Source organism: Podarcis tiliguerta (genome assembly GCF_965153285.1).
Source record: "Podarcis tiliguerta genome assembly, chromosome: 10".
Taxonomy (NCBI): Eukaryota; Metazoa; Chordata; class Lepidosauria; order Squamata; family Lacertidae; genus Podarcis; species Podarcis tiliguerta.
Window position 1 is genome coordinate 12,843,574 of NC_139543.1, and position 26,984 is coordinate 12,870,557.

General features: G+C 45.7%; 1 long non-coding RNA gene across 1 annotated transcript in view; it reads left to right on the forward strand.

The window, feature by feature from the left end:
- Positions 1-3,938: 3,938 nt before the first annotated feature.
- Positions 3,939-26,984, forward strand: part of LOC310658361 — a 55,502-nt gene continuing 32,456 nt past the window's right edge. The window contains exon 1 of the long non-coding RNA XR_014502273.1: positions 3,939-4,138. This is a non-coding gene — a long non-coding RNA (uncharacterized lncRNA). The remainder of the gene's footprint in view (positions 4,139-26,984) is intronic.

The window sequence follows — 26,984 nt, forward strand, 5'->3', positions numbered from 1 at the left end:
TCAGTCCCAGGTACATCACAGCCGTGTCCTGAATCGGAGTCCTCCATCGATGACGGCTTGCCAGTCCCTCCCAAGAAGTCTTCTGGCGGAAAGCGTCGCCGTGGAAGATCTTCCCGGAAGCACGCCAAGCGTAGGAGGGGCGACACATCATCTTCTTTTTCTGGTACGTCTTCTTCCAGCTCTGATGAGGAGGGGGGTCGTTCGATGGAGCTTTACTGGGGCTTTGGCGAACTGGCTTCGGGGCTTCCTCGGTGGGCTTGGGAGCGAAGAGCCAACACTCACCGGGCAAGGTATGGGGCTGTCCAAGAGTGTAGGGACGGTGTGTTGGTGCCTGACGTTAGGGTCTCCACCAACTCAGCTAGGGACATCATACCTGGCTCGCATCTGTCTACAAAGCTGCGTTCCAGGATATTGAATGGCCGCTACGTGGACATTTTCAAATTGGCCCCACCTTCTGAGGAACAAGAGAAGGGGAACTCCTCCAAAAAACGCCCACCGACGGACAGGACATTCGAGCATTGGCTCGATTGTTTCCAGGTCTTCGCTGGTGTGGTTATGGCATGTTACCCACGGAGATCTCTTCATTTGTTAGTTTACCTATCCATTGTTCGCTCTGCCTTCACCAAAGCTGGAGAAAAAGCTGGGATCAAATATGATGAGAATTTCCTGCGCCGTGCTGCCAGGATCCCATCGGCCCGCTGGGATCGTAAGGATCTCGATGTGTGGACCACTCACGTGGCTCCACTCATCGAGAAAAAGGTTCAGGAACAACCAAAGGCGAGGTCTTCGGCTTTTAGGTCTAGCCGTCGCCTCCTCTGCTGGGATTTCAATAAAGGCTCCTGTCAGCGACAGGGGTGCAAGTACGCACACATGTGCGAAAAGTGTAATGGCCTGCATGCTGCTGCTTCTTGCCTTGGGGGCCGGCGGCCCTTTCGCGGGGGCAGGGGCGGCTCTCAGCAGCCCCCCAAGCCAGCCCCTCTCCCGTCAACCTCAGGAACAGGGAAATAAGGTATTGACATCACTGGCTCATACTCCTGTTTGTTTGTCGGCCCTGCATACTTGGTTGCAGTCGTACCCTAATAGGGAGGCTGCATGCTATTTGATTGATGGTTTTTCAGCTGGTTTTCGGATTCCGGTAGCCATGCCTCCCGTGGCACGGAATCCTGCTAATCAAAAATCAGTTCGCGAGCTACCCGAGGTCGCGCGCAAAAAGATTGCAAAGGAGTTAGCTATGCATCGTATGGCTGGTCCTTTTGGTACTCCCCCTTTTCATAATTTGCATATATCCCCATTGGGTATTGTGCCAAAGAAAGCCCCAGGTGAATTCCGTTTGATCCATAACTTGTCGCATCCCAGAGGTACCTCCGCCAATGATGTGATTCCTCCGGAGCTTTGCTCCGTAAAGTATGCTTCCTTGGATCAAGCAATCAAGATGATTCGGAAGTTTGGCCACGCCGCCTTGCTGGCGAAGTGCGATATTGAGTCTGCATTTCGTCTCCTGCCGATTCATCCGGATGACTTTTGGCTCCTAGGTTTCCAATTTGAGGGCAATTATTATTTTGATAAAGCCATGCCTATGGGCTGTTCTATAGCGTGTGCGGCTTTTGAATCATTTAGCACATTTTTGGAGTGGGCCCTCAAATTTAAAACCGGACTAGGCGGAGTCACGCACTATTTGGATGATTTCCTGTTGGCCTCGGCTGGCGATACCGGCGATTGCGCGGTGTTGCTGCGGGCGTTCGCGGACCTTACGCAGGAACTGGGGGTTCCGCTAGCCGCAGAAAAAACGGAGGGCCCGTCAACCCAGCTCACTTACCTGGGTATCCTCTTGGATACGGTTGCTCAAACTTCCAGCTTACCAAGTGACAAGCTAGTGGCCTTAAAGAGGGTCATAGAGGACTTGCTCCCTCTGACAAAGGTGTCTCTCAGGCAGCTTCAGTCTCTTCTGGGGCATCTGAACTTTGCTTGCAGGGTGGTGGCTCCTGGCCGCCCCTTCTGTTCTCGCCTGGCATGACTCACGGCGGGGTTGAGGGCCCCGCATCACAGAGTGCGCCTCTCCAGTGGGGTAAAGGCTGATCTGGGCATTTGGTTGGAATTCCTGGAGGAATTCAATGGGGTGTCACTATGGCAAGACACTTTAAATCTGCATAATGATTTCCAAGTACAATCAGATGCTGCGGGGTCCCTGGGTTTCGGCCTTTACTGGAAGGGCCGTTGGTGCGCCAAGCATTGGCGCCTGAATGGCGGGGAGGAGAGATTACGCGGGACCTAACTTTTCTCGAGTTTTTTCCCATTGCAGTGGCAGTGCATTTGTGGACAGAGGAGTTCAGGAACCGTCGTATCTGCTTCTGGACTGATAACCAGGCGGTGGTTGACGTGCTGGCCAAGCTGTCGTCACGCTCCCCCAGGGTGTCGGCCCTTTTACGGGCCTTTGTGTTACACTGTTTGCGTTGTAATATAGTGTTTTCGGCGCGCTTTATTCCGGGGGTGTCTAACGAAATTGCTGATGCTCTGTCCCGTTTGCAGATGGAGCGGTTCAGACTCCTGGTTCCAGAGGCGCGGATACATCCGGAATATTTCCCGGAACATCTCTGGAACCTTGGCAGCAATTAGTTTTGCAGGGAGTAGCGGCATCTGTTTCCCCTTCTACCCTCAGATCGTATACTAAAGCCTGGACTGATTTTTTGACATTTATGCGTCAGTCGGCATGTGAATTAAAAGGGGTCTCGCCCACCTCCTCACAGGTGTTAAGATATTTGGCGCATTTATTCCAGTTGGGGCGTGCAGCTAAGACAATTCGGATACAAGCGGCTGCTATAGCGTTTTTCTGTAAAACGCTTTTCAATAAGGACCCTTGCGCAAAGTTTATTGTACGTAAGGCCCTTGAAGGTTGGAGTAGACTTGCTCCTTCGCGGCCCGCTACAAGGCGCCCAGTCTCATTTGAATTGTTGAGCAACATGCGCAGCAAGTTGCGGGGGGTGTGCTGGTCCAGGTATGAGGCTCGCCTGTTTTCAGCTGCCTTTTCACTGGCCTTCTTTGGAGCGTTGAGAGTGGGCGAGCTCGTGGTGGAAGACCATAGGGATGGTCGTTCCAGGGGCCTGTTGCTCCAGGACGTGCAGTTATCCCCGCTGAGCTAAGAATCACAATCAGGAATTCCAAGACGGATCAGAGGGGTAAGGGGGCCCTCATTCGTCTCCCTGCTACAGGGGAAGCAGGTCCCTGCCCTGTGAAAGATGTCAGCAAGTTCCTAGCGCTTCGTACTCCTGGGGATGGTCCTCTGCTCAGGCATCAGAATGGGTTGCCTCTAGCACGGCACCAGTTCTCAAAGGTGATGCGTAAGGCAATTCTGGCCTGTGGTGGCACGGCCGAGGGTTTCGCGCCCCATTCATTTAGGATTGGGGCCGCCACGACAGCAGCTCATTGGGGTTTGTCAGCCGCCAGAATAAAGGATTTGGGTCGCTGGAAGTCGGATGCGTTTAGAGGTTATGTTCGATAACAAGTGGTGTCTTACATGGTTTTGCTTTGTCTATCTTAGGAACGGCAGTTGTACGCATCTGGATGGTGGGGCACAGCATCATCCATTGGGCTGGCGTCGCTGCTCGACAGTCCGGCTTGGGTCCAGGTCTTGGCCTTCCTCCACACGTGCTGGTGTCATGGCTGTCCCGACAGGGTATGCGCTGGTCAGAGTTCCTGCCGCGGATCCGGAGCCAATTGCTGAGGGAAGGGCCACCCATGGCTATTGTAGTACAACTGGGTGAGAACGACCTGGTTTCTATGGACTGTTTTTCATTACGCTCCGCAATCTTGGCGGACCTGGAGACGCTGCGGGCACTGGTGCCGACGGCGAAAATATTCTGGTCAAAGCTGTTGCAGCGACGTGTTTGGGTGGGCAGCCGTTGCCTAGCTGCCACGGAAAGGGCCAGAAAACGCATCAATTCTGCTGTGTCCAGAAAATTTTTTGAGTTGGGTGGAGATGTGATTTCTCACCCGGGGATTCTTTTTCAGGCTGCATCCTTTTTCAGAGCGGATGGCGTACATCTTTCTGCCTCAGGGAATGAGGCTTGGCTGGATGCAGTGGTGGCCAAGCTGAGGGCTTGGCTGGGTTTGTGAGTGGTTTGGCGGTGAGCCGTGGGGCTCCGTGGCGGTTAGGCATTGGTTAAATTGGTGCTTGGAGGGGTAAGTGCCTACCCCTCCAAATGATGTGCAAAGGGAATTCCGTTAAAGGAATCCAGGGGCTTGCCATTATTTTCGTCCTTGTCCCTGGCATCGGACTTGGGCCGGGCAAGCCCCACAGGAACATGAGGGTGAGAAGTGAGGGACTGATGCCCAGCTTCATTTTCTCACCCAATACTTGTTTCCCACGCTGGCTTCCGTTGGAGTCCGGAAGACCAGCTCTGTCCCTGAGGGCAAGGACAGATAGTCATAACCAATGCCTAAGCAACCACTCACATTTTTTGTATTTGAATAAAGTTGTGGCCAAAATTATGCCAAAAACCTAAACAAAAATTGATGTGTGAAGTGTGAATTTTTTAGGGGGGTGGCCTTGTGGGACTCAACACGCAAAGCGTGTTCTCCCTAAAAGAGAGCACGTGTTGCGGTTGGGGGAACAGGCCACCCTGCCATGACTTGGCAGTTTTGAAAGGAACCCAGCCATTAAATGGTTAAAGGGGTTGCTGGGGAATATTGATTGTTACCAATTTGGAGGAGGGGTCAGAGCCTACAAATACAGGGGACAGACGTTAGCACGGCCTCTTGGCCGTTTTGCAGCGGATCACCCGCCCTCCCTCCCTTTAATAGGGTGGTTTCTGATAAGCTTGACCTTGCTATGCCTGTCTAGGTGTCGCCCGCCTTGGTGCGGGGGCATGGTAGGAATTTTGCCATCTGGCTGATTGGCTGGTGCCATTTGGTTTTTGCCTACTGCATAGCAAATCGTCACAACTTGTAAGGTTGGCGGTTAGGCATTGGTTAAATTGGTGCTTGGAGGGGTAAGTGCCTACCCCTCCAAATGATGTGCAAAGGGAATTCCGTTAAAGGAATCCAGGGTCTTGCCATTATTTTCGTCCTTGTCCCTGGCATCGGCCTTGGGCCGTGCAAGCCCCACAGGAACATGAGGGTGAGAAGTGAGGGACTGATGCCCAGCTTCATTTTCTCACCCAATACTTGTTTCCCACGCTGGCTTCCGTTGGAGTCCGGAAGACCAGCTCTGTCCCTGAGGGCAAGGACAGATAGTCATAACCAATGCCTAAGCAACCACTCACATTTTTTGTATTTGAATAAAGTTGTGGCCAAAATTATGCCAAAAACCTAAACAAAAAATGATGTGTGAAGTGTGAATTTTTTAGGGGGGTGGCCTTGTGGGACTCAACACGCAAATCAAGAAAATCTTTAATAAAAATACATTTTTTTAAAAGTCCCAGCTCAAGATCTGAATCAAGTTCAACAACAGTCAGCTGCATACCAACATGATATGCTTGTAACTCCAAACCACTTTACTACTACACTTGAAATATAATTCAAATGATCATCATTCATCTCTGGGTGTTTACTGTTTAGAGGTGTGATGGCCTGGGATTCGGGCCTGGACGCTGAACCTGAGGAATCCCAGCCTGCACAGGATTCCCCACCTCCAGAACCAGATGAGCCGGGGCTGGGGCTTGAGCCTGAAGGGTCCTTATCTGTGTTGGATCCTCAGGTGCAGGCACCAGCTGAGTCTGCTCTGGCTCCTGAGGTGGTGGAGGACCCATTGTTTGCAGGTGCTCCACTCTCAGCCCCGTCAGAGGAAGCTGAGGTTGCCTCTGGGTCCGGTAACCCTCCAGCCTCTCCTGAGCTGCAGAGGCTCAGGGCAGAGAGGTGGAGGGAACTAAGTTCCCGCAGGAGGAGTGCTTGCCTCCAGGCCAGGAGAGGAGAGTCACCTGTGGACCGGGGCTGCCCTATGCCTCGGAGCAGATAAAAGCCAGCCAGTCCCAGGTTGCGGGAGCAACATTGTTAGTAGCCAGTTCCTGCCTGCACCCTGTCCTACTGGAGCTCCTGACCTCACCCAACTCCCTGCCTTGCACCCAGCTTCAGCTTTGATGGACTGCCTCCTTACTGCACCCTTGACCTAGGACTAGACTTGGACCTTGCCTCACGGTTAACCCCCAGGACCAGCACAAGAGGACCATGAAGAACAGTTGGTACTAATAAGTAATTTTGTTGTTTTCAGTCTTTATAATTTTATCACTGCTGTGGTTTGTGCTCCTGTTGCAACCTTGGTTGCTCTGTGGAGTGTGAAAGGTGTTTGATAGGATCATCCCCGGATGCTCTCACCTGATGAGCAGAATGCATTCATCTTCTTAGCCCAGAGGAAAGCTGGAGTCAAGACTGGGAGATGTCTACAATGCAGGCGCAGAATGATTCGTCGCAACTCTAACCAAACAGTGGTAAGAAATCATTACCAGGCATTCTCTGTGGCCATGATGATGGGGAAGATGCCATTCTTACCTACCACTCTTGTCTGCTCCCCATTCAGTGGAGCTTTTTCTGAGGAATCTGGTACATTTTCCAATCTGGTCTGGTGAATGAACAGTGCCATGCTTCTAGGCACTGTGGAAGATCAAATCACTCATATCAGCAACAGCTTGGATGCCATAATTGTGTGGCAAGGCCCCCAGACCAGCCCCTTGTTAAAATAAATTCACAAGGACGCAGAATATTTAGTTTAAGGTTATTGGCAAAATTTTAGGCCACAACTTTATTGAATTACAGAAATGTGAGTGGTATTGGCTTAGGCATTGGCATAGACTATATCGGACTCCTGCCCACTTTGCAGGTAGTCAATAAGGGTAAACCACCCCAAGAGGAAGTCACATCGGGGGAACCCACCTGTAGCTTTCCTTGGTGTTCCCAAAGGCCTGGCATGGCCCTAGCCCCTCAAGCGGACTTTGGACAGGAACCAGGCCCTGGATTCCTTTAGCGGAATACCCTTGGTCAATGGAGGGGCAGGCGATGGCTGACCTCCCTTCCTCCAGAATTCAATGAGCCAATGCCTAACTGCCAAACCTTACAAAGTTGTGACGACTGCTAAGAGGTAGACAAAAACCAAGTGGCCCATGCCAATTTGCCAAATGGAAAAATTCCTACCTGGCCCCTGTTCCAAGATAGGCCACCAACCAACGTCCAAAGCAAGGCCAGAGAACACATAAATTACAGGTTGGGTGGTCAGGTGGGTGGGTGTTCGGCGGCGCGAAGCAGGTACACAGCCCACGTCGTGCTGCCACTTTTAAACTCCTCACAATCCCCCCGCTAAAAAAATGATTGGGCAGTAGGTCTGGGGTGATGGTGATGCCACCCTGGCATGAAAGCGTTACTTCACCCACGCCGGGGGGGGGAGGAACCGGGCTGGGGGCCTGCCTGCAACCAGGACCATTCTAAAGATGATCCCATTTGCTGCAGATCAGACAATGTACCATCCTACCCAGACTTTAGAAAGCTCTTCTCTAGACGCCATATTTGGATGAGCAAGTGGCTCCTGGAGAAAAGGCCTTCTTGGTGCTGACACTCTACCTACCTAATGCCCTCCTCACTGGCACACAGGTTGTTCTCAGTTTGCAGTGCTGGCTCAAGGCATTTTGCTGCCTGAAGCACAGGACAATATGGCACTCTTTCTCCCTCCTCTTTTAAAAGCCAACTGGACTGGCATTTGAAAACTTAATTCAACACAGGTTAATTATCCTGCAGCATCTGCTCCCTGAGGTAGTCGCTTCACTCTAACTTATGGTAGTGCCCAACTCTCTCAATTTAACTCAAAGCAAATACCTTTAAATTTTCTCAGACTTTTTGAAATTTGCCCTAGGTCTAGCTAGTTTTCTTTTTGCAACCTCTCCTTATGCTGCTCTTCTGTGTTGCATTGTCAACATCTTTTGGAATTTTGATTTGCTTTTATTCTTGTTGGTAGCTACCCTGAGAAATTGGTCATATGGTGGCATATAAATGAGTAAAACAAACAAGCAGACATTGTTTTCACTTAATCTAGCAAAATTTAGAGGCAGATATTTTGGATGGACTCCTATGGAACCTAATCCAACTGTTACATGGCTAAATTATGATGGTTATGGTAAAAATGATAATAGTAATAATAATAATAATAGTAACAATGTGGAAATACTTGGCCTTAACATTGTTTTTCTTTACACTGCTTTTTGATAAATGGGAGACAGACGGATCTGTGTATCTTTCCTGTGAAATGCATCTGTTAAAAAGAGTGTGAGAGTAACCTTACTCTTTTTTAGTTTCTCTTTAGAAGAAGACTAATGAAATAGCCTGCATAACCTATTACTAAACAGCAATGAAGAGATCAATTCTGAAAGTCTGACAACTGGACAAAATAAGCAGTAAAGTTAATACTGATTAATCAATGAGGACTGCATAGCTGCACATTATCAGACTCCCACTGATTTCAATTATTTAAGCTGCCCCTCCAATGCAAGTTGATTAATCTACTGATTCAAGTTCACACCCATGGCTTCTACAGTATATGAGGGCCAAGCCACACACTCGGGTTTCAAGGGCACAGAGTGGGGAGGTTTATCCCTTCTCTCTGCAGCTACAATCCATACAAACACACATACATACATACACAGAATCAAACCAGCTATGACAGTTACATGCTCTCACATTCCAACCCATGGAACTGTGTGCAGGGGGTGGAGCAGGGAAGGAGGTTCTGAATTGCATGCTTGAGACAAAGAGACAAACCTTGCTTTCACACATGCTACGATTCCTGGAAAGTGTGGGAATGTTTAGGGATGCGGGAAAGGATATATTGTCTAAGATATCCTATCCCAACTTGTCTTTACAAGTTCAACAAAATCAGCAGAGTTAACATTCCCCTTTTTAAACACACGCACAGCAGATAGCTTGCTCAGACTCGTTAGAGTCTCTGTAAATATTTCCTGGTATTTTCCCCATTTAATCTCTCCTAAAATAAGATGCTACACAGTATTCTGTAAAGCATAAAACGTTTATTCACAAGTAATCATCTGTTCACACAAAGGTTCCCAGAAGGTAGACTTAAAAGGTTAGAACATAGTTTAAATGTGGTGACTATCTCCTTATGGGAGAAAGCCTCCCTTTTCTTCTCTTGGCCTGGAGCCAAGGGTTCAGTTGGTTAGACCATGGTGCTGATAACGCCAAGGCTGCAGGTTCGATCCCTGTATGGACCAGCTGCATATTTCTGCATTGCAGGGGGTTGAACTAGATGATCCTCAGGGTCCCTTCCAACTCTACAGTGCTATGCTATGATTCTATCTTAGTAGTGCTGTTGTTAAGATGGCATGGATAAAGACAAGAGAGACAAGATGGTCGCCTGCCTGTGGTTCTGGTTCTTTCTACTTCAGGAGAGGCCACACCTATCTCACGTTACACATAGGAAGTTTTATCTCAGTCCTGGAAAGCAGGAAGTTACAGCTGGAGGACTGAGATAACCTTCATGTCTACTCTACCCATGTTGTGTTTGACTGCACCTGATTCTTACATCCCACAGAAAGTGGGCCAGTTCTGGAACCCCCCCCTCACCCAATCTACATGGAAGTCCCACCCCAGGTTGCTAAATGCGTAGCAGAATTGAACGAGTGTATACATAAATCTGTCCCACACAACATCTGTGTGCTCAAGCCATATACGTATGTCTATTTTGGATAATTTCTATATGTAAAAAGTGATACAGAGTGGAAACTGGTTTGTCCATCTCAACCCTAATGCATGTTTACACAGCATATGTGTGCCGAAACAGGACTCCACATATGAATTGCATTTGCAGCTTCCCAGTTCAGTGTCTTGTACAAAGTTAATAGGGCTTTATATCTTTCCCCCTGGCTTGCGCCTCCCCTCAATAAAGGAACCAAATAAAATATAAATGAAAGTAATAATGCACCAGAAGAGTGTTCTGCTGAAAAGCTGCTATTAGGGTGTGTTTTTTGTTTTGTTTTTGGTAGCAGATAGTCTGTTTTAATAAAGCAGGCAAATGAAATAATACCTTCAAGAAAATGTGTCTTACATTTATAGGAGCTAAATGAATCCTACTTTATCACCTGGTTTTTCTTTCTTTCTTCAGCCATTTCTTTCTTATGAAACATATCTTGATGAAAGTATAACACAGCTCTGGCAGGTAATTCATTTTGTCAAATTACAGCGTCTTTGAAACAAGGAACCCAATATTAGATGTATCTTTTAAATCTGATACAAAGTCTTCAGCGAATTTATTGAAAGGTGTTGCCTCCCTTCGCTCCCTCCCTCATCCCAGCTAAGAATGACAACAGCATTTATACATCATTATTCCATGGGAAGAGCTTTGACGGAGACATATGTACTGCGCACGATGACAAGTTCAGACACAATACGGCAGTGACGATAACAGCTGATGCACCATTCAAAGAAAACATACCATATAACTTTAGTCAGATCTTATTAAAAACAAAATGATGCCCCCGAATGGAAAGGACAGACTCACTCACTAACTGGGCTGACTGCATTGCGCGACCAGCCAGTGACAGCCCTAGCCCACAGGGATCACAAGAAAGGAATAAAGACTCTGACAACGTGTTATGGAATTGAAATTAGGCCACAACTTTATTAAACTTCCGAATGTAGGAAGACCTTGGCTTAGGCCTTGGGCGTGTGCCGCTCCCAGCCCCCCAGCCGGGGGAACTGGGGCACATCAGGGTTAATGGGATATAAGAGTGCTCTGCGAGACATAAGTGTAGCAGGCAGCCCAGCCTATATCCCCCCACACAGGGTAGTTCACTGACAACCTTTCAGTGTATGGCCAGTGACACCCATATATATATAAAACCCCTTTAAGAGGGGGACCCTAGAATCGCCACCACAGGAGGGTGAGTCACCACGTCACACACACACACACACACACACACACACACACACCCCATATAGGGAAGAAAAGGCTTCCACCCAAGGCCAAAGTTGTGACGGATTGCTATGGGGAAGACAAAACCTGCCAATGCAGGAAAATTTCTTCCTGGTCCTTCAACACAACCAGTCAAGGACTGTAGCAGCGCCCGCTAAATAGGAAGAAAATGTTAACCTGCAAACAAGAAAACATTAAACTAAGGGAGGGGAGGGAGGGTGAATCTCCAAAGCCGACTGCCTGGCTATTGTCGGCTCCACCCCTTATATATAAATGGGACTGGCCCCACCTCCCAGCAATGAAACTTGACTGCTGAGGCTGGGCATGAACTTCCAATAATAACACTGAGAGGTAGGCCAGCCCCTGTTTACCATTAAGTTCCCTGGGAACTGTAGCACCGCGGGCGATCCTGCAAAGAGCACCCACAATGTAAAGTGTGAGCGCTCATTGCAATATTGAAGGCTGGGAGGCAGCAAAGGTGGCAGGGTAGTGATAATGGAATTTGTTCTCTGTTATTGTTGCCATTGATGGTGTCTTTCAGCACGGAACCAATTGCTATTCATTTAGACATTATTGAAACAGTGCTTGCTAGAAACGTGACCAAGAATTCAGCAGGGATTGGAAGTTCTCCTGAACTATTGCTGTCACATTGGCTGCATTTGCATGGTGAGGATGAGCGTCAGTGAGCCTCAGACTCACATGGTTTTCTCCCTTCCCTCCAATTCCAGTATGGCTACGAGGAAGAGGTCAGAAGTTCCCACTTCTGTTTTTCATTAGCCATGGAAGTGTTATGGGCAAATCCTAAATTGTGGTTACACACTGTTTGTGTACGCAGCTAGCGTGCAGATGCACAGTCCAGACACAGTGCTAGCCCCTCTCTAGGAAAGGTGGAGAAATTAGAGCATGTTTGCATTTCATGAGAAACTATCTAATTCACATTTCTTGAATGGATATGTGAAGCAAAACCTAGCTAACTTTCAAAATTCACAAGTCTCCAAATTTTGTGATGCAGTTCTCCAGCCAACCAGTGTGTACCCCCCCCCCAAAAAAAATAATAATGGAGGAAGGTGTCATAAGATGCATATATTTGTTTTTAAACAAACAAACATAGGATGCATTGTATTAGTGGAAATTGCTTGCCAAAGATGCAAAAAAAGGGGGGAAATCTACACTAGAATGCCGATGAATTATCACAGGGTTGTATTTAACTAAAGTCAATGGAATTAATAACCATGATCAACCTCAATACATTAATTCCAATGGGTCTACACTGAGTAAATGTTAGCAAAAGGAAAAGTCATTAGGTGCTGTTGTTTCTTTTGAGATAATTGTTGCAGAATCAAAATTGACAAGATCCCTATTCCCCTCACATCTAATATGGGACTTGAAGATAAGGCAGTGATAAGAGGACAAACAGATCAAAAATTAATTGAAGAATGGGATTGTGTAAAGGGGTACATGAAAAACATTGTTCTGGGACAAATATATCAATATGCAATGAATAAAGTTTACAGGGTAGAAATATTGAGGAAATGGACGGAAGTGGAACAAAAACAATGTAAACCTGATAACACAATGAATAAAAGAAGATTAAGGGAAAGCGGTCAAAGATGGGTGGAGGGACATAGACTCTCCTCCCTGGAAGAGAGGGGAGTGGTTGTGGGCGGGAGCCCGAGCCCCGCCCCCTAGCAGGGGGTGATAGCCCCCTGCCTTCCCTCTTACCTGGCTGGCGCCCACGCCCATCGGCGGGCACCCAACCAGGTGCCGCTAAGAAGGCGTGTCCTGCAGCATATATGCTGGGCGCCAGCCCTCCCCCGGCCTCACTCTTCGTCGATCGTCGTCCCGTCGTGAGTCACCCACCCTCCACTCCCTTTAGCTCAAGGTCTATGTTTTTTCCTGGCCTTGCTATGGACCTTAGGTTGGTCACCCTGGTTGACTGGGGGGCCTGGTAGGAATTTTTCCATTTGGCATTAGGCTTTTTGGTTTTTTCGCCTACCTCGTAGCAATCGTCACAACTTTTTTGTGGTATTGGTGGGTAGGTTAGGCATTGGAATAATGTGTTGTGGTGTGTCGAAGCGCTAGGTGTGGCCATCTCCTCTGCCTTCAATTTTTGGGTATTCCGTTAAAGGAATCTGGCGGTCATGTATTCTGTCCGATGCCTGCTTGGCGGGAGGCCATGGCATGACCCTCGGTGACATCAGGGGAGAGCCTATAGTTAGATTGGCATCAACAGGCTCCACCTACTGGTGAATAAACCCCCTTTGTTTTAGATATCCAATGCCTAAGCCAATACCTTTTCACTGCTGTAATCAATAAAGTTGTGGCCTTTCCTGCCCATAAACCTTATATCACGTGTCCTTGTGTTTTCATTCCACATAGCGGGGGTCGGATCCTCGAACCCACAACTATTTTTTATGTATTTCTTGGTTGTTGTTGTTTTGTGTGTAATTTGTTATATTTCCTTTTTTTCTTGTGATATTGTTTGGTTTTTGTTACTGGAATTCAATAAAGTTAAATGTTTTTTTTTTAAAAAAATAAAAATCTCTATGATCCTTCAATTTTTACCATTTTTAAAAAATCCATGAAACCATATATGTCCAGCATCCAGATTCAGAATTAGCTGCTGTAAATTAATAAGAATTTTAATCCAGTTCACAAATGAAAACTACATATTCCTCTCCATGATTAATGCCTGCATGGATGCCACACAGATCTGTGAATTTTACTCAGATTGCCGTGGCCTCCGATATTTACTGCCCTCACCAGAGAACATCCTCTGAGTCACCCTCTCTCCATTCCAAGGAAACAGCAACAAACAAACTCGATAGATTGTTTTGAGCTGATTTGTACAAATACTGGGTGACATCACTTTCCTGGGGGTCTGCCATTGCAAATGGAGGAGGGCAAGAACAAAGAGTCATGCACTTTCTATAGGACAGCTGAATAATAGGCAGATCAACCACAGTTAAGTGAGAAGATTACTGTCAGCTATTCAAGTGCTTTAACTTGCTCCAAATGTCGGAAATATATAGTGCAGAAGAAAAGACAGAATCACCCCCAACGGAAGGCGCTTTAGAAGTCTCTCTCTAGGTTTGGCAAGTGATTCATAGTTTAAATTAAGGACCTCTGGAACCCCGCAGGGTGAAGTTACTTTGTTGGCTTCTGCAAATCTCAAAAGTGATTTTTATTTTTCTCCATCTGTGCAGAGAAATACAGAGCAGATGAACAATACAGCCAAGTAACTGAACACAAACACATACCGGCAAGTCACAGTTACCCTACACAAACTTATCTTTTCACTGTTCAGTGCCTCCGGCGTGAAACTTCTAATTGTGGAAATGAGTAAATATTTAAGAGCTTCCCAAGACATTGTGGCCCAGTTCTTTCCTTGGGGCCAAGGTGAGCAGCTCAGGTCACCTGAGAATGTTTAAGCACCACAGTTAGGTTCTGGGGATAGAGCCAGTGTGGTGTAGTGGTTAAGAGCGGTAGACTCATAATCTGGTGAACCGGGTTTACTTCCTCGCTCCTCCACATGCAGCTGCTGGGTGACCTTGGGCCAGTCACACTTCTTTGAACTCTCTCAGCCCCACTCACCTCACAGAGTGTTTGTTGTGGGGGAGGAAGGGAAAGGAGAATGTCAGCTGCTTTGAGACTCCTTCGGGTAGTGATAAAGCGGGATATCAAATCCAAACTCTTCTTCTTCTTCTGTCCTCATCAACAGTCCAGTCACAACATTTTGCACTAACTGGAGCTTCCAGACCATTTCCAGAAATTATGCATGGGGTGTGTGTTTTTTTTTGGGGGGGGCTCTGGGGTTTGGCACTTACCTTCCTCTTAAGGTGAACAAAGAAGAAGAGTGTACTTTTCTCATTCTAAAAATCATCTGAATAAGCACTCTGCAGCACTCTTGGGTGACTGAATTTCCTGGCAACTCCAGGACAACCTCAGCTAGGTTTTCTTATAATCACGAGAAGACATGGAAGCTTCCTGCTGTGTGCCTGGCAGTTGCTCATCTCATACGTTCTCTTTTTGTGTGAATAAAGATTTCTTGGTTTACAAAAGTATGTGCAATGTTTTGCATTTTCTACAGTTTCATTTGCCGTGAGACATTAGTGCTACATTAGGAAGAAAAAGGGGGAAGAGGTAGAGGGGAGAATGATGAGGGGTGTGTGGTCGCGTGGCAGTGCTTTTACTTAGTGTATGAGTGGGGTTTTGTGTCAGCATCACTTGTGTGGGTTCTCTTTACTATTCTCTTGTATTTCTTTGGTGGTGAGAGAGGTTGGGGTTGGCCTAGGGTGTGGGTGGTTGTCTTTTGATTGGCTGTAGCAAAATTTGTTTTTGTGTGTGAGTGTGTGTGTGTGTGTGTGTTTGGGTCAGGTTAGCGAGAATGATTCACATGCTATTGGCGGGGCCTTGTTGTCTTGTTGGGCTGTGTGTCTGTGGGTGTGTATACACACACACACAAATACATAGACAGTGCTATTTTTCTAGAAACAGTGATGCCAGGGCTCACCCTTGTTCTCTTAGAATGGTGCCCACCTGAGAGATGCTGAAATTGAGTTTTCTTGAGCTCCAGCTGGGGGGAAAAGGCCCATATACATACATACACATACACACTTTTAAAGAAATAAATGCAGATTATTATTATTTTAACCTAAAGGGAATAACTTTCCTTAAAAAAACAGAATGATTGAGTGCACTGATCTAAGGCACTTCCCTTTCTTCATTTCCATTCTTCATTTTCCCATTCTTCACTTAAAGCCCAGGGGAAGACAACCTGAGGTAACTTCTCCCACGGGACTATTTCAGATCACGAAACATAGGCAGCAGGGGAGATGGCAGAGCGCTCGAGAAATGTTTAATAGGAAGAAAGAGAAAAAGAGAGAGAGGTGCTCACACCACCCACTGCCACTTCACAACTACATAGTAAGCTCAACACTGCACCACCAAATAGCTGAAGACAAATATCTAAAGTGTCCCGAGAAAGAAAACACAGACAAATCAAAGCCCTCTTCCACAGGGGAAGAAATGTTTTAAGGAAGTGCAGGCAGGTTTCAACGCAGCACTAAATAAAGCAGATGATGTAGTTTCATATACTAACTACTATGATACTTTCCTCAGGGTTGTATAACCTTTCTATAGGTGAACATACAAGTACAAAATTTTGCAGTCGCTTACAAGCCTCCCAAGTGGGTAGGATGTTATCGTCTTCTGTTATCTCGTGCAGAAAAGGTTATCTCTCAGCAGAAACCTCCTAAATGAGGAGATTTCCCCCTTCTAATTAGGTAGAAGGAAGAGTTTATATTTAAAACATAAGCTAAACTGTGTGAAACAGTATGAATAACAAGCATTAAGGCGCGTTTTGAAGCAAAGAGGGGCAATGGTTGTCATAAAACGGTAGTCCGCTCGGCCTCATGTTGGTTATTCCTTGTATCTCTGTGTTAATATTAATGTGATAATTTTGTCCAATTTCTGCTCACCGTACACTGGTCCAGCTTAATATTTTATTTATAGGATGTAAAATCCCTGTGTCCAAAATGGAACAGAGCTTGATATATAAAAACCCTCCAAACCATATTAATTTCAGATAACAAAATAATAGAGAGGTGGGATGAATATGGGACAATTAAAATACTTTCCAGTGTGCAGTGTTGTGGTTTTTATCTACCAGATGCTTTTGGATATAAATGTTATGATTAGAGCTGTGTGAATAGTAAATAACACAATCCCTTCTCTTTACTGCCAATTGGTGAAATGGCTAAGCTTTTATAAGAGTTCCCATCTTTCCTCATCTAACACATTAAAATGGTGCCTCTTCTTAAAAACGTAAAGTAGTTGCCAAGGATGCCTGGCAAACTGTCCAAAACTGCTGTACAACAGGTTGGTTTCTGCAACCTCTTGATGCTTGTGACCATCTCAGAGTTTTGTTAGAATGTGTGTGTATGCTGAAAAATGTAAGTTTAAGAAAGTAGTGTACCCTTCACATTTTGAGAATGCATGCAGTTCTATTCCTGGAAAAAGCGAAGTTGGCAGCAGGACTCGGTTTGGCACAGCAAGGATAGATTGACAAGCCTTTGTGTCAGTCATCTTAAAGGACTTTCCTTCTCAGAGAAGGCTTCTTCTTCTTCTTTGGCGATCACTCGTAGCCAAGTAAGATTGTCTTCCATAAACACGGTTTTAACAGTGAGTCCGTAAGTGACTGTGGAGGCCAATTCTGGATCCACACTTCCTTCCACAGCAGGGACATTGGTTACTGGGTGGGAGTTGATCACGGTGTGGATTTGCCAAGCGTGCCTTCCTCTTAGCACATTTCTCCCTTGCATCCTGAGTTTGGGTGTCTTCAAAGCCCTGACACCTTTAGTAAAGGCTGTTCTCCAATTGGAGCGCTCGCAGGCAAGTGTTTCCCAATTGTCTGTGTTTATACTACATTTTTAAAGATTTGCCTTGAGACAGTCTTTAAACCTCTTTTGTTGACCACCTGCATTATGCTTTCTATTTTTAAGTTTGGAATAGAGTAGTTGCTTTGGAAGACAATAATCAGGCATCCACACAACATGACCCGTCCAGCGAAGTTGGTGTTGAAGAATCATTGCTTCAACACTGGTGAGCTTTGCTTCTTCTAGTACACTGGCAATGGTGAGCACAGAACATCATGGAAGCTGATCCATCAGAGTGAATGGGACCCAGTGCTACCAATCTTGGTCTGTCTCCAGGCTGCCCAAACTTGCCTGATGTCTGACTTACAACCAATCCCAGGAATGACCATGGCTGTTGGCTTCCTCCTCCTTACTGCAGTGGAACCTCCATCCTCGAACGGCTTAGTTGACGAACAAATCAACTCCCGAATGTGGAAAACCCAGAAGTGTTCCAGCTTTTGAACGTTTTTCAGAAGCCGAACATCTGACGCAGCTTCCACCTGAGTACAGGAAGCTCCTGCAGCCATCTGGAAGCCATGCCTTGGTTTCAGGAGTCGAACGGACTTCCAGAACAGATTTTGAGAACCAAGGTTCCACTGTATCAGTTTTGCTCCTGTAGAACAGAGAGAGCAGGATGTGGGGGAAAGTCGAACTAGATGGCTGTCATCTGTCATTGGCTCGGTCTCCACCCATTGGCTCCTTACCAGTCCCAATAGTCAGCTTAATTTGCAGAAGAAAAGTTACTTTATTTGGCAAGGGAGCAACTGTTTGGCTAAAATGATATATAATGAATTGAAAAGGATGTCCAAAATAACTTTTATTAAAAAACAACAACAAAAGCTTTTCTTTTGGGAATTATAGGGACAGAACTACCTAAATTGTATTGAAATTTATTTATGTATGCTACTACAGCAGCTAGAATGTTACTTGCCCCAAAATGGAAAGAAGCAGAAGTCCCAGGAAAGGAAGAATGGATACAAAAACTGATGGAATGTGCAGAAATGGTGAAACTTACTAGAAGAATAAGAAATCAAGATACCAAACTTTTTATAAAAGAATGGAAATGGTTTACAGAATATTTGCAGATAAATTGTAAACAGATAAAAACATTAGCAGGATTATTGTAATAACCTGCAGTTTTGTAAGAGTACATATATTTACAGTAGATAGTTAAATGAGCGAGTTAAATGAATTTGGCTATGCAGAAGATATTAAAAAAATTAATTGCCGGAACCGCAGAAAGTGGGAGAAGGAAGTGAAATTTTGAAATGTTAAATTGATTGTAAAACTAAGGAAATGCATACATTTGACAAAGTATAAATAAAAAACTAAAAACAAACAAAACCGTATTGATCAAAATCCCCTGATTCACCACTTAAACCAGGCTGGGATGGAATAGTAGCAAGGTTGGGGGTCATTGGTGTGCGGTGAAATTTATCATAGGGGAACAGCTAGGGCCAGAGGCACCAGCTTGTGAGGGTGACGATGATGATAATGATGGTGATGATGATGAAGTGGAAGCTTTCAACTCTAGTTAACATCTGTTTGTCATGCCATCAAGACTTTTCTCATAGCAGAGTTTATCAGCTCAGGATAGGAAACCATTATTTGTTGTTAATATATGAATCCGCCAAAGCATTTGCACTTTACAAACTACCACATGCCTATTGTTACTTCATTCTGTTCTGAACGCAATGTATTTGTGCGTGTGAGGTATGAGAACCTTCCTACACAAAGTAATTGCAGGGTAGAACAATACAGCCAAATAATGGATCTGAGAGTAGAAATGACAACAGATTTGGCCACGGTGACACAGTAGTATAAAAAGAAGACATTTTCCTATTTAGCTAAAAATAATAATACTAAATGTTGCCTCGGAGGAAAAGACTACATCAAATGGGTTTAAACTACAGGGGTGGAGATGTTAGTAGGACATTTGGTGATTTAAAAAAAACGGTCAGAGCAATGTTTCAGCAATGATATCACTAGAAGGGTCATTTCTGCCGCATTAGAGGTCTTTAGAGACTAGGCAAAGGACGCGGGTGGCGCTGTGGGTTAAACCACAGAGCCTAGGACTTGCCGATCAGAAGGTCGGCGGTTCGAATCCCCATGACGGGGTTGAGCTCCCGTTGCTCAGTTCCTGCTCCTGCCTACCTAGCAGTTCAAAAGCACGTCAAAGTGCAAGTAGATAAATAGGTACTTCTCTGGCGGGAAGGTAAACAGTGTTTCCGTGCATTGCTCTGGTTCACCAGAAGCGGCTTAGTCATGCTGGCCACATGACCCGGAAGTTGTACGCCGGCTCCCTCGGCCAGTAAAGCGAGATGAACGCCGCAACCCCAGAGTTTTACCTGCCTCAAACAGAGTTTTGAAGTAGTTGAGCAGATGAAGCAGTAGGAAGTGGCTGAGGAAGGAAACCTTGAGAAAGTGAGGGCAACTGGGCAAAGCTAGTTGGAAACAATGAAGGAAAACGGAAGTTGCAATCACCCATCCCACATATTCAGCTGCACTTCAGATTTCCCACCATTTTTTGGTCATTCACTAATTACATGTTTGAGGCAACTGAAAAAGCCTACACATCAACATGCCATTTTGCTAATCTAAGTTTACTTAGTGATGAGATGCCTGTGAGAAATTTCCTTCACAACAATATTCAGCTTTCTTGCAATTCCTGAGGAATCCTGCTAAATTAGGCATTTCAAGTTGTCATATCTTTTTTTGGCTAAGATTCCTGGATGTCTTGTTTTCTTGGGAAATAGAGAGAAGCAAATCGCTCCCGCAGATCCCAAGTAGGCGATTTACCTGCAAAATACACACGGCAGAGAGTCAATTCATTTTCATTTTAAATAGTTCTACCTCGTCGCAAGATGACTGCAGCGGTAAATCTTCTGGGACCAACTTTGTGACTGTTCATTTGCTGAGGTGTTGCATGAAACTGTTGTGCCTGGATATCTTAATGTTCCTGCTGTACAATTTGCATTCTCCCCCCTCCCCACAAGAGTTCTTCAGGGGATTCATAGCAGAGTTCAAAGAAACACAGGGAAGAGAAATGCCTCTTGCAGTATTTTGTTTTTCTAATGTGCTCTATTTGGTCTTGAAGCAGCATAAGCAGCTGCTTTTTTTCTGAGTCAGACCGTTAATTCATCAGCCCCAGCGTTCTTTACGGGTATTATTTATTTATATTTACTTACTTAAGAGGTCCATTTTTCATCTGTCTGTTTACCTGCTGCACTAGGCAATGTCTCTCCTCTTTCCCATGGCTTTGCCGTCTGCAGAACCAGCGGCACATTATGTGACAGTCAATTAATCCGAACACCAGAACAGAAGACGTAATCTGAATGGCTTTCAACCAATCCAACTGTCTGGGCTTTCAACTGACCCAGGGGTCCTTTGAAACAATTCACATGGTCTCCTAGGAAAAAAAACATTCTGCAAGATTCTGCAGCCTGTTGTGAGGTCACAGCCTGGCCAAGGACTGAAGCCAATGGGCTCTGGGCTCCAGGAACACTCTCTCTGCCAGGCCTGTGTCACCTGGGCACCTTCAGATAGCTGCCAAACATCTGGCCCAGCCCTGCATTTACCCCCAAGCAGGGACACGGGTGGCGCTGTGGGTTAAACCACAGAGCCTAGGGCTTGCTGATCAGAAGGTCGGCGGTTCGAGTCCCCATGACGGGGTGAGCTCCCGTTGCTCTGTCCCTGCTCCTGCCAACCTAGCAGTTCAAAAGCATATCAAAGTGCAAGTAGATAAATAAGTACCGCTCCGGCGGGAAGGTACACAACGTTTCCATGCACTGCTCTGGTTTGCCAGAAGCGGCTTAGTCATGCTGGCCACATGACCTGGAAGCTGTACGCCAGCTCCCTCGGCCAATAAAGCGAGATGAGTGCTGCAACCCCAGAGTTGTCCGCAACTAGACCTAAAGGTCCCTTTACCTTTACCTAGAAGGCTCAGGAAACTGGATCTAAGTTCCCCTTAGAGCTCCCCCAAACCCTTGCAACGTTGCACCCCTCTGGAGAATCGAGGAAATAAGGCAAGCCATGACTGTGGTCCAGTTTCTGGCACCTCCTTAAAACTCACCTGTTTGCCCAGGGGTTGACTGGATAGTGGTCCATCATTTTGAGTGGTCATACTGTGGAGAAAGCACACATAGAAATGATACACACCACACCTTGTGGCTTTAAAAAAGTGATAGTAGAAAGTAATTCCTAAATTAAAAGGACCAAACATTCAATCACTGAAGGCTAGTTATATTGTGATATAGAATAGAATATTACTTATTTACATTCCCAAAGCTATGTGCACATGTTCAATATAACTGGAGATTTGCTTCCTTCTTCTTCCTTCTATCCATGTTTTGACTCAACTTGAAAGGTCTAAGATCAAGGCCTTCCTCTTTAACTCTTTAACCCATTACCTTAACTCTTTCATTTCCCAGCTGAATTTTAAGTACCTTTCATGTGGGCCTTATTAAAAATTTACCTGCCCTCACCAGGGAAGCTTTGCATAAAAGAGGAAAACGATGGGAGAGTCCCTTTTCCTCTTCTAGGGAGATCAAAGGAAGCATCCAAAATGTCCAAATACATAGAAGTTCAAAGACAGGTTCAGCATTTTCTGTCAAAGCTCATCTATAGAAAGAAGTAAATGATGTTCAAAGGGGCAACACTTCAAAAAGTTGTGAGCTGATGGGGTGGCTCATGAAGTCAGAGATAATGCAACAATATGGTACCTGCTCGAGTTGGGAGCTTGGATGGATAAGCACACAAAAGCTTACACCCAGAATAAACTTAGTTGGTGTCTAAGGTGCTACTGGAATGTTTTTAAAAATTTTTAATGATTACAAGACATAGTCTCAATGCAACTTATCCAATACAACCTTCTGCACTGAATTTTCAAAAGAATTAATGGGACGAGTGCTCCCTTTTCAAATTTTATTTTATTTTTGTAAACATCTTGCACACCATGGCAAAAGAAAAAATATGCTATCCATACTCCCACAGCCCAAGCTATTCAAGCTAAGTTTATGGTTAGAAAGTGCCAGATTTATGTATAAGCTAAACAAGCTATAGCTTAGGGCCCCACTCTCTTGGGGGCTCCAAAAAAATTTAAAGGGAAAAAACAACTGGATGTACACTTCCAAAATATAAGATAAAAAATGATTAAAATAAAACCTACATACAGCAACAGTATTTTGTGTTGTGTAGGCTCCTATGATGTAAGTAATGTTATTAATATACTTCTTCTTCATTGTATTTCACTATTAATATACTTCTTCTTAATTGTATTTCAGTACAACCATTATTTTGATAAAATACATATTTTGTTATGTGCTAATGGCTTTAGATACCTATTAGGTCCATAAATTACCATACAGCATATATTCAACACACAAAAAAGCGACAATTTGTTGTTGACAAAGGACAGCTGGACATATAAATGGCCCCATTACCTTCAGTAGCTTAGGGCCTCATCAAACCTAAATCCAGCCCTGTGGTTAGGCAGGTAATATCAGGAAGCGGTGAGAGGATTTCCCACATTGACATCATCAGGAAGCCAAATCCAATTAGCTACATGGTGCTGTGATGTCATCACATTCACTACATGATTCCTGATTGGGTAGGATTGTGTGGTTAAGAATCTCTTAGAAGTAAAAATAAATAAAATAATTTTTTCCCCAGAAATGGAAGTCAATTGTGACATAATAGCTCCAACCAGGCACACACAAAATGCACAAAAGAGTATTCCAATCATCTGCAAGTGTTTGGGCTGGGGTGGGGTGGGCTGCACAGGGAGAAGATGAAGAAGGAGCCCCAATGCATGAAGGCTACATTGGATGTCAGTATCTTAAAAAGCATGAAGTAAAAACAGAGAAAACACGCCGTATTTTAAAAGACAAATGTAGCTATGAGATGCTTGGTCTTTGAGAACTATCTAGTCCACTCAATATCACTTGCTATTGTTCCGGTTAGATCATGGGTTGGCAAACTAAGGTCCGCGGGCCAGATTAGGCCCAATTGCCTTCTAGATCCGGCCCGTGGACAGTCCGGGAATCGCTGCGTGGACACGTTCTCTCCCTCTCCCTCACATGGCGGCACTTTTCTCCTCAGGGATGGAGCAATCATGTCCCATGCCGGGTGCCATCGACAGCAGGAGTCGGCTCACCTGCTTGCCCACCACATCAGGGCGGCACTGTGAAGGGTGTGTGTGGCATTTTCCTCCTGCTCCTCCTCCCTCTCCCTCAGTCCACCCTTCCTTCCTTCTCTACGCCCCTTTTCGGCGTCGCTTCCTTGCACACTTCCTTCGTCATCGTTGCCTGCCTGCCTGCCTCCCTCCTTCCTTCATTCCTCCCATGGCATTCAAGCAGGTTGTTGTGCTGGCCGAGGCCACTGCTTGCGGGTGGGTGCGCGGCTCTGTCTTCTTCTCTGCAGTGCCTCTCAGGAAGCAGCAGCAGCAGGTGGTGGGTAAAAGCTCTGGCGACGCCCCGGTTCCCCTACCTCCATCCGCGGCTCCTCCACCAGGGCTGCAGCTTCTGTCTTCTCCGGCCAATGCAGCCTCCTACCCTGGCTGGTTGGAGAAGCCCAACTGCGGCTATTGGGATGACAACTGGGACAGGTAAAGCGAAGCATTTTCAGGACTCTTTGAGGGTGAGCAAAAATTGTTCAATTTTTCTTCTTCTTCAAAATATAGTCCAGCCCCCCACAAGGTCTGAGGGACAGTGGACCGCCCCCCTGCTGAAAAAGTTTGCTGACCCCTGAGTTAGATCTGAGGGTGATTTGAGATGGCCTCAATCTACTCTGGCTGAATCCCAAGTTGACCCAAATCAACCCAGTTTGGTTCAAGCTCTGGGATTCAGCCACTGTCGTTGCACAGCCCTAATAAACAGGACGGTTCACAGAACTGGACGATCCAAGCATAGTTAGAAGGCTTCATTTTAGGGCTGGAAACCAAGGAAGACCTTTAGAAAGCATCCTTTTTTTTTGCTATTTTCTTTCCTCCTAGAGCCCACAATTGTGAAGAAACGTCCTTGGGTCTTCTCCAACTGAGATGGGAGGTTTTTACCCATCTATCGGTTAGTTATTTTAAAATATTCTTTCAGAATTTCCTTATAAAAAACAACAATGTAAAGTATTGCACATGGGCAAAAAAAAAAAAAAAAAAATGAGAGCACAAATACAAGATGGGTGACACCTGGCATGAGAGCAGTACATGTGAAAAGGATCTAGGAGTCTTGGTTGACCACAAACTTGACATGAGCCAACAGTGTGATGCGGCAGCTAAAAAGGCCAATGCAATTCTGGCTGCATCAATAGGAGTATAGCATCTAGATCAAGGGAAGTTATAGTGCCACTGTATTCTGCTCTGGTCAGACCTCACCTGGAGTACTGTGTCCAGTTCTGGGCACCACAGTTCAAGAAGGACACTGACAAACTGGAACGTGTTCAGAGGAGGGCAACCAAAATGGTCAAAGGCCTGGAAACGATGCCTTATGAGGAACGGCTAAGGGAGCTGGGCATGTTTAGCCTGGAGAAGAGGAGGTTAAGGGGTGATATGATAGCCATGTTCAAATATATAAAAGGATGTCACATAGAGGAGGGAGAAAGGTTGTTTTCTGCTGCTCCAGAGAAGCGGACACGGAGCAATGGATCCAAACTACAAGAAGGAAGATTCCACCTAAACATTAGGAAGAACTTCCTGAGAGTAAGAGCTGTTCGACAGTAGAATTTGCTGCCAAGGAGTGTGGTGGAGTCTCCTTCTTTGGAGGTCTTTAAGCAGAGGCTTGACAACCATATGTCAGGAGTGCTCTGATGGTGTTTCCTGCTTGGCAGGGGGTTGGACTTGATGGCCCTTGTGGTCTCTTCCAACTCTATGATTCTATGATTCTAACAACCAAGAACCCTAAACTGAAACACACCTATCTAATAAAGTACTGGGGCTAAACATGCTAGCCCTAAACATGCGCTTTCAGAAAGAGAGACTTCGATGTTTCAGTTTTCCTCAAAATGTTGAATCCCTTGCTGTGAAATTAATCACTTTATCTTAGATGTCTTGTCTGACTGATTGATGGCTTAATTGACTGGCTGATCTTAGGCTCATTTCACTTTGCTATTTCTGGCCTGTTATATTATATATTTGCCCACTCAACTAGTCTGCTGTTCTGCAATCCTCCTAGTTTAAAAGCATAAAGCAAAGACCAAACTTTACATATTAGATTTCTATTTGAATGTACTATTCTGCTTTTATTATTTAACAATGTGGAAAGTATTTTAAACAATGTGCTCTCAAGCTGACATTTGTATGTGAAATAGCCTGGAGCAAATTTCTCACTGCCAAGTTTCAGCTATTTAAAATGGGGTTTTATGATGTATTAGTGGCACACAACAACCTTGTTTGAAGCTGGAAATGGTCCAGCAATAGCTATGCATTGTGAACAATATAATAAAGATATATCCTGAAGACATCATTTATTTTTCCATAATTGCATTTTATACATTTCTCTTTTACAGAGCATTTCTAATTTTATAAAGTGTGGCTTGTCTATATAAAATGGCACCAGCTGACCCAATGACCACACAAGGCTGCAAAACTTCCAGGTTTTGTATTCCTAGAAATAAATAAATACATAAATAAATAAATAATAAGTATTAAGACATTGTGAAACAGTAGCTTCTGAGATGCAATGATAATGCCTAGGGCAGGCATAGGCAAACTCGGCCTTCCAGTTATTTTTGAAACTACAATTCCCATCCTCCCTGACCACTGGTCCTGTTAGCTAGTAGTCCCAAAACATCTGGAGGGCTGAGTTTGCCTATGCCTGGCCTAGGGGAAGGACCATATCTCAGTATTAGAATAACTGCCTTGCCTGCAGAAGGTCTCAGGTTCCATTTTTGTCATCTGTTGTAGGGTGGAAAAGATTCATGCCTAAACCTCTGGAGAGCAACTGTCAATCTCTACGGATGGTGCTGAGCTAATTGGACCATCGGACAGCTTCCTATGTACTTCCCATATACAGCAAAGATAGATCCATAACAAAATTATGAAAACTTAAACACTTTGGAAAGCGAGACAAAAATCCACATATGCAGGGTCCTTCCCTTGAAGTGAAATGCTCAACACATTCTTGAAGATTCCCCATGGACTCCAATCCCTAGGAGCAGTGGCGTTGCGTCCTTTGCCTGTGCCCGGGGCATGCATGTACGCTGGGTGGGGCACAGAGGGTGAATGAAACCCACCACATCAGCCCAGCCCTGGCTGCCGGATGGGCATGGGGCACAGAGAGTTCACAAGGCCATGCTGAGCTGCCTGTCCACCAGCACAGGGGGGAGCCCGGCTGGTCTACACGGCCTTTGGTGGGCGTACCCCCAATATTGGCCAGACAACCATTTAGTGAAGGGACCAGGGACATAGTGGCAAGGCTAGGCCAGACTCCTGGATCCAGGCAGGGTGGGATGAAGATCCCTGCTTGGGTGTGCCTGGTTCAAGCCCCCTCAAAATCGTGCAACCGAGACTACTGGTCCCCACGCTTACATGCCTGCATAAGAGTAAAGGTAAAGGGACCCCTGACCATTAGGTCCAGTCACGGACGACTGTGGGGTTGCGGTGCTCATCTCGCTTTACTGACCGAGGGAGCCAGTGTACAGCTTCCGGTTCATGTGGCCAGCATGACGAAGCCACTTCT